At 48.6% G+C, this 8,694-nt stretch overlaps 1 long non-coding RNA gene across 1 annotated transcript; it reads right to left on the minus strand.

The window, feature by feature from the left end:
* Nucleotides 1-226: 226 nt before the first annotated feature.
* On the minus strand, nucleotides 227-8,694 carry LOC144099318 (uncharacterized). Its single transcript, XR_013307374.1, has 3 exons — nucleotides 8,504-8,694; nucleotides 3,252-3,358; nucleotides 227-334 (listed from the first exon to the last, which is right to left on the minus strand). It is a non-coding gene; the product is annotated as an uncharacterized LOC144099318 (long non-coding RNA).

The raw sequence follows: 8,694 nt of genomic DNA on the forward strand, positions 1-8,694 counted from the left end.
GTTTTCCCCAAAAAAGGCGCACCGGGGGTGCAGCCTCCTCCAAGCGCACATCCGTGAGGAGTCCAGGCACCGGCCCGGAGGACGCTTGCACACATTTGCACCGGTGGATGTTATGCGGTGGGTTTCGAAACAACCACTAATAATCACTTTGAGCCAGAAACGAAAACACTGTGTGCGCTAGACGTGGCCCCACATTTATTGAGATGACTTGAGGCGCGATGAGAGGCGGCGACCAGCCAACAACACGTCCGCTCTGCCCGTGTGCCTTAAATGTTCCACTGTGAGCGTGTCCGGCACCTCCCCTTCATTTGAAGCCCCAGTCCATGTGGTGGCGCTGCAAGGCAATCGATGGAATGGTGCCATATAAGTTCGCCAAGAATACGAAATTTCAAGGCTACTGAGTCGGCTCGCTAAAGACGTGGTCACTATTTTGAGGGACATTGATCCAGTATTCCTTGTAGATGCGCTGCCTAAGAGGGAGACAGTAAATACTGATATTCACGAAAAACCCTGCAGAAGCTAAAGCAGCGTTACCACCGTGTCCGAAATAAAAAAGGTGCGAGGGAGATTTTTCTCCATCACGATAGCACCCGCCCTCACACCAGCCTGAAAACAAAAGAAGTGATTGCCAAATTTGTGTCGACTGCGCTGCCTCATCCGCCATACAGTCCTGAGGTAGCATCTCCTGATTTTCATTGTTTTCGGGCGGCTAAAAGATGCGCTGCCCAGACTTCAGCATATGACTAGAGCCTTCACTCGCCATCTCTTTTCTCGCGTCGTGAAGGCACGGCTGCACCAGAAGGAAAACAGCTGGCACAAAGCAGGCATGCATGCCCTCGTTCACCGCACGAGCAAGGCTATTATCGTTGACGGAGATTACGCTGAAATGCAATATAGATCCGGCAGATATGTGGTGGTATTCTCTGTTAATCGCATAAATATTTATTAAACAATGTTTCAGAAAACAACGAGGAGTGTTAATTTATGGACAACCTACAAATGACGCATGCCGACGGTCTTGAAAAGGAACTCGGGCCTTAGCTTAACATTTCGGTCAGTGTGTCCACGCTCTGCATTGTTTTCCACCGCCACGACTAAACCTTGGCCTGCGACGCGCACCCGAAAGCGAAGCATGATGCAGGTGCGGCAATCCGCTCTCCTGGCACAGCAGACGCGCAGGCGACAAGCGCCGGGGACGCAAAGCAAGCGCAAGTTGGCAGCGTTTGGACGAAGAAGTGCGGTGGTTGCCTAGAAGCTCTTCGCACGTGATCGAAGGGATGTAGGCCGCAAGAGCGCCAGAGAAGCAATATAAGCTGCGGAGCTCCGAATATGCCCGTTAACAGTATTCAATCGTCTGTCCCTTTTATGACATTGGGTTTGTATTTCTACCCTGGAAGCTTACTTTTGTAGCTATAGCTAAACTACGCCCCCTCTTCGACCCTTCAGCGTTTCACCAGTGGAGCTCCGCGGCGGCGCCATTGGTCACGTGGCTGGTCACGTGGGTTGATCACGTGGTGCGGCCACTGGTCACGTGGTTGGTCACGTGGTGCGGAACAGCCGGCGGCGCGGCGCGCAACAGCTGTGCGCATGTGCAGTTTCAAGTGGGACGAAGATGAAGACGGAACGCCCAGCGGAACGGAGCGGCGAAAGACTGACTTTGCAATTCGACTGAGCCACTCGGTCAGATGTAGCTATCGCGTCACTCCAAGTTTAACCAGAGCTAAACCACAGCCATTTTTTTGTACCATTTCATCGCCGCGTATTATTGGCCATACCGTACACAGCAGGTACAAGCCGTTTCCCTTATGCATAGCCAGCAACGACGACAGTAGGTGTCATAGTCAGCCCATGCCATTGACAGATTTTATTACAGTGCATTAACTTCTTGTTTATATACTACGCGCTTGCCCTCGTTCAAAAGAGCCGTACATTACCTAGCCGCCTCTGCACTCTGCTTGGTGCAAGTCATCATCCAAAGTTTTACATCTACTTTTTCCCCAGCCATTTCTTGTTGCTGACCTGAGAAAATATGGCTCGTGCACTACGATTTCTTGCTCTTCGCCGGCCCCGCTGGGAGCGATATGAAAAAAAAAACGCAGTAAACCGAAAAGCACCAATATTCAAGATAACTGTGGGGCTCGCAGCAAACAACAACGTGGTAATGTTTTTTATTTTTTTGGGGGGGGGGGATTATCAAAACGAATGTCTGCTGTCACCTTGTTTAAGATACACTGCTGTTTCTGGGCAATCAATCACTCTTCAGGCGATAACACGTCACAGATATGGTACGTACCCGTAGCCGCGCCGTTCTTGCCTATATCTTTTTGCTCATGCACTGAAGACAGGCAAAGGTGCTCACGTATCACGTTTTTGTTACTCTGATTGCCAAGAGCCGGTCGCAGTTATCTGAAAAACTAGTATAACTGATAGAATTTGCTTTCTTGAGGTTCTGCATTCCTAGGGTCCCAGGCTGCTGACTTCCACTTTTTTAGTAACTTAACATAAGCAACCTTAACAATATATGCAGTGAAGAATGCCTGCTAGAGTCTTCTAACCTGTTCCTGGGAGCTACAAGTCATCGCATGAACACATGATTGTGGCACAGCCGACGAAATACACAAAAAGAACAGAGAAGGACCGGACTGAAGACCCCCGGAGAAAAAAACAGAAGTGCTCTCCAAAGCACACGTGCTGCTTGAGCAGTGTTCGAAGGGTGTTGTTAACAGACGGGCGCTGTCGTGTGGCAAAGTGTACATGGGCAAAACGGGGCGGGATGCAAACACACGACTAAGAGAACACAGAAATTCACTGCGGTCGAACACGAATGTGCACTTGGCTCCCCATAGCAAAACGTGTCTCTGTCATCGCGAGTTTGGAAAAAATGGTATTCCTTTCAAGCTTGCTAATCAGATTCCAAAAGTGAGACCCTAAAACTGTCCACACAAAAAGGCGCGATGGGAAGTGTGTAAGCATTCCTTCTATGAACTTGCATGATAATGCGATTGGCTTTATGGGTGCCTCGTGCAAGGTCTCGTTCCTTTGTTGGTTTATGTTTTGTTCGTGTGTCAAGGATGACTTCTCCTTTTATGGTGTTCTTCCTCCAATAAATATCCATTTGAGTGTTAGCGAGTGAGCTGTGTGTTCTGCTCTGTGTATAGTACCGCTCCAGTCTCTATATTACACCAATACATGCCGCGTTGCCGCCAACGTGTTGCCACTTGACAGCAGGCAGCGCGTCTACGTACAATAACCTGGCATCCCTGCGGGACAAACGTAGCAAGGAGAAAGGGGCACGGGTACACCGCTGCAAGTCAGCCTGCAAGCACTCGTTTCGCAGGAACTTTTGCACGGGAGAAATCTGAGGCACAAAAAAAATATTTATTTATATCGTTGAGCCCTTCAAGATTCCCTGTTGCGGTACGAGACTAATGTATCGCAGGTTTTTTGGCAAATAAGGCGTCGATTTTTTATTTCGAGTGAATTCGTGACTGCGAACATTTAGGCCCCTTAGTCCACGTCTGAGAGATTACTGTGACCTTTCTGTGCTGAGAAACATTTCGTTTTTCGCGACAGACAATGAATACTACAAGCTCTCACTGGTTCACTAGACTGATGACACTTGTTTCGCCAGACAACCGGCTCACATAGCTAGCAAAGCAAATACTAAAGCAAGTCTAATGGCTTTCAGGTTGACAACACAGGCGATTACTTGGAATGCACGTGCGCTATATAGTAGGATCAACTTAAGTTCTCCCACATTCGGGACCGACAGCCAGAATTCCGCTGTGCCCAAGAAATCTGATGCCTCTGGGTTGTTTGATATAGTTAAACTCTAAAAGCTGTTTTTTTTGTCTTTTGTGATTGGTCAGCGGAATACAGGACGCTGCAGACCGTGGCCCGTTGTTAGCAACTGCTGCTTTTTTTTTAAATTTTGTCCTACTATAGAGAGACCTCATGCGCCTAATACAAAACTGTGACAGCCGCTACCATTATGGCGAAAACAGTGACACAACCAAAGAGACGTCTTAGTTTTTTCGACAATATAGTGGAAAAGCAGTAGTAAAGTAGACGAGAACAAACTGCTCCGAATAACATAATTCAAACTGCAACGGGACGCCAGAAAGAGATGGCTTCTGTCAGTTCAAATGAAATGCGATTGTCTGTCTGAGTCAGAACAACTACATTTTGCGCTACTTCCGCCAACAATAGAACCCTCCTAGTTAGTATACAGAACTTGCGCTTTCAGTTTTTATTATTATTATTAATCATAAAGACATATATAATACAAAAACTGAATTGAAAAATTAATACAGCAAGAGGTCCCGAAACTGCAGCGGGACCTCTTATGAGAAAACTAATAACTTGAGAAAGTAGACTAGTTTCATTGTCCACTGTCTCGAATTCGCAGAATTGTGCCGTTTTTCAGGTGCGCTTTCAATGTTGGTGCACTTGCGCAATGTTGGTGCAGTGCAGCAGTTATTCTTTCTTCACTCCGTTCTTCCATAATTTTTGCATTAAAAGGTCTAAATATATGGAGATATTGACCTGCACGAACTGCTAGGTTTTTCAAGCAAGTTTAGGAAAGAACGAAAACCAGTGTTAGGACAACGTTGTCGTCGGCGGTGGAGAAACGAACGAAGAGGGGACAGCAGCGGTGGTCGAGTGGTTGAGCATCTGCCTTGCATGCGGGGTTCGATCCCCAGTGCCGCCGGCTACCCACCGATGATACAATGGGTACAAGCTTTCCCCTGGTCTGGTGCTCGGCTTCTTTAGGGTGAAATGCTTGGGAAATGGGTCTTTGACCCAACCTTGAGAAATCGAAAATACCTTGTGCCATGGCACTCTTTGGCCTCAGATGCCCTTGCGCCATAAAAATTCATCGTCATCATCATCAAAGAAGAGGATTAAGGGAACGTAGTCAAGCTTTCGACGCGGTTGTCCAAGACGCACTGCACACCCTAATATGGAGGCACTAAATATAATAATCAGAGTGAAGTAGACTTCAAAGGCTCATAAGAAGCTGAACAGTTAGTGGAGTTAATGACGGACGGCTAGAACGGATGACGCAGATAGAATTTGTCAAGCTGCGCGCCCTTTATGTTCCCCACGCATAGTTCCGTCATCAGTCTGTGCGCCGGTGAACTGCATCCGCGCGGCGCCGCAGGACTCAGTCAAGGGATGGCGCGGGTGTAGCCTTGTAGTCGGGGTCAACGTTTTAATATAAGGGCAGTTGGAAAACAGCGGCGGCGCGCCAGATCGGCGCGTCGTCTGCTACTTCCAGCTTGAGGAGCGTCAGCAGACGGTGACTCGCGTGCGCACAGAAACGTATTTATAATGAACACAAACGCAACTTTCGCCTTCATCTCTTTTGCATTAATGAAACAAGACGGCTTAGTTGCATTTATAACCATAACATTAGCCGGGCACTTTGAAGACGCGTTGGCAAACAGCTTATCACATGCGTATTTGATACGCTTTCAAGAAAAAAGCTACCGTGCTCCCAGTGTCGATCAGTTTACTTACAGAAAATGCCTCAACCACCAGGACGATTATATTACGGCGAAAGCCTTTAATGTATCATTCTCGCGGTGTCCGTCCGTCCGTCCGTGGCACTCTTCAACTCGATAACAAAAAATATTTGTGCACGACAGCATTTGAACCACCATCCCTCCGTTCCGCAGCTGCGCCTGCTAACAACTACGCTACTTCCTGCCGACGTATATGTAGTTCTCCTTTTCTAGGACGCTGGAGAGTGTTTGCGGAAAGGCGTCGAATCAGATGGATGCCTCCCAAACGCCATCCAGTGTCTCCAGCATTTAATATTCACAAACAATTTTGTACTTAACATCTTAACCAAACATCAGTAACACAAGCAGCAACACTGCGCTAAATGCTTTCGCCTCACCGCACTTTCGGTCAACAAAGTGCACCCTGAATTTTTTTCACCTCGACGCATCAAAACAGAGAAAGTGGCTGAAGGAAAAATTAAAAGTGCGTACGCCGCAAGAAAAAAAGGAAGAATAAGCATTTAGTGTATTAGCAAGCTTTTGCCAGGTTTTATGTACAGAAAGGTAGACACTTGGGCTTGTTGCTTCATTTCAAGGGTAGAAAACGTAGCACAAAAAATACAGGGACACAGAAAGGCAACACACACAGCGCTAACTTCCAAGACAGGTTTTTTTTAGGCAAAGGAAGGGTGGTTTTTTATACCGACTTATCATACAACCACTATCACACCATGCGCTAGCAAAGCGTATCAGAGAGATATGAGAGCTTCTTTGGCAACAGAGCGACAGAAGGGCTACTCACACAGTCATCTTCCAACAAGGAAATCCATTCCCCTTCAATTAGTCGCTCGGTTCCGAAAGGAGCTCTCATATCTGACTGATATGCTTTGCTAGCGCATGACTTGACAGTGGTATGATTAGTATGTATAAAAAACCACCCTTCCCTTGGGAAATAAATCTTTGTAGGAAGTTAGCGCTGTGTGTGTTGTCTTTCTGTGTCCCTGTCGTTTTTGCGCTACGTTTTCTACCTTTATTTACATGCACCTAACTTTTAGTGATCCCATCAGCAGAGGAAAGTTTAAAGACTAATTTGCACAACCACATATTACACACGCGAGGAACCGAAGCGACGAGGGGGTAAGCGGCACGTCGTGTTTCTCCGATTTTGACGCGTGGAACCGCGGAAAGAAGAGCTTTTAAGTTTCGGTCAAGATGAACAGCCAAAAACTACACCCACGGCATCCTAGCCTCTCGTACCGCAGGCGTAGAGCAATACGTAGACGAGCGCGGCTTGAAGCAGCCGCACCCGGCGCAGACGATGCGAGGCGCGAGCCAGCCTAGACCAGTAATGCAGCAAACTGTCCACGTGACCAAGCGCAGACAATGGGCCTTGCGGCGGCGAAGACAAGCCAAGGAAACGAATGTGGAACTGTCAAAATCCTAGAGATGGCGCTCGCGACTCTTTGAGATGAAAGCGGCAACGGAAGTGGGGCCGCATCCCGGTGGCAAATCTCCAACTTTCCTAATCTAAAAACTTTGGTCGGGGTGCTTCAATGACGCTAATGTCAAGGCACCGTACGTAGTTGTGATTGTGATCTTACGTGCGCCGAACGACACTGCTGCCAGACATCGACGTATTTTCTGGCAGAAATTCGCAAGCTTCGTGCCCACATCGCGCGTTACGCAGGAGCCACGTGGCAGCTGCTTTTGTAACAGGAGTAAAATTAGCGCATCTATGTGCAACCGCTGTGCAAATGTGCCATCCATACCGCCGTCATCGCATTCAGTCAAATAAAAACTGCGTTTTCCAAAAGGAAATCTCTGTTGCATAAACAACCATCACACACGCGCACAAGCACACCATCGACGCCCATTTAGACTCTGCACAAGTCTCTGCACAGGCCATGCGCCACGCTGTTGCCACTCGCGACGTGATTGAAACGTTTAGTACTATGTGAAAAACAGCTAAGGAGGGAGGAAACCACAACAGGCGTTCCATTTCGATACATACGGCTGCGCTTCCGAAGAGGGTGCAGCATCGATGACGGCGCAAATGCTGGTGATAGCTCGCTCAAACTGCGAGCAGATCAAGCTGATAGATCACGAGGCACCGAACGAATCCACTTTTCGATTGGCGCACGTCGTGTCGCATGCCGCAGTCGCTTCCCATCGACGTACGAGTGACATTTCTGCTCGTTACGCACGACCGGGTGCGCAAGCACCGGTTCGCGGCATTTGTGGGAGCGCTGGGACGTGCTTAACTACGTCTCGACATCGGCAACCTGCAATTAAGTTGGCCGCTACTCGTATCGCCACCTAGTTGGCACGAACATCAACGCTGAGGCGGCCAAGCAGTGCTCAGGATATGAATTGTTGCCTCCGTTCACATGCCCCGCCGCGGTGGCTCAGTGGTTAGGGCGCTCGACTACTGATCCGGAGTTCCCGGGTTCGAACCCGACCGCGGCGGCTGCGTTTTTATGGAGGAAAAACGTTAAGGCGCCCGTGTGCTGTGCGATGTCAGTGCACGTTAAAGATCCCCAGGTGGTCGAAATTATGCCGGAGCCCTCCACTACGCTACCTATTCTCCCTTTCTTCTTTCACTCCCTCCTTTATCCCTTCCCTTACGGCGCGGTTCAGGTGTCCAAAGATATATGAGACAGATACTGCGCCATTTCCTTTCCCCAAAAAACCAATTATTATTATTACTCCATTCGCTTAGAAATTGGGTGTTTGCATCAAGCTGGACTAAACTGACTCATCGCAATTGGTCTCGTTGGGCTCCTCTAACGCTTCGACTGCTACGGACCTCAAGTGGAAGAAGGAAAAGCTCCAGTGCAGCTGCGCAACAGACTGCCACAGCATCACGCCACAGTCGTGAAGGAGACCCAGGCGACAATAGACCTCTTCCCGTCGCGACCGTGGGAAAAATTCACCGCTCGTTTACCGTTGTGCGAACGCGACTCTCAGCAACGGGTGGGTTTGAGCGAAGTTCTTACAACAGTTGGAGTGTCATGTGACTCGATGCAAGGGTGTATACCTCCGTTGTGTTTGTGCCGCTACACTTGCAGTCGCTCACGCTCAAGCTAGAGAATGCGCTTTGCTTAACGTTATAAAATACAAGGGTGCAGTAACCAGTGCTGGGGTGCGGAGGGTGAGCGGTCATAAAAACCGGCGATGAGGCCGTGAT

Source organism: Amblyomma americanum, chromosome 1, assembly GCF_052857255.1.
Source record: "Amblyomma americanum isolate KBUSLIRL-KWMA chromosome 1, ASM5285725v1, whole genome shotgun sequence".
NCBI classification, from domain to species: domain Eukaryota; kingdom Metazoa; phylum Arthropoda; class Arachnida; order Ixodida; family Ixodidae; genus Amblyomma; species Amblyomma americanum.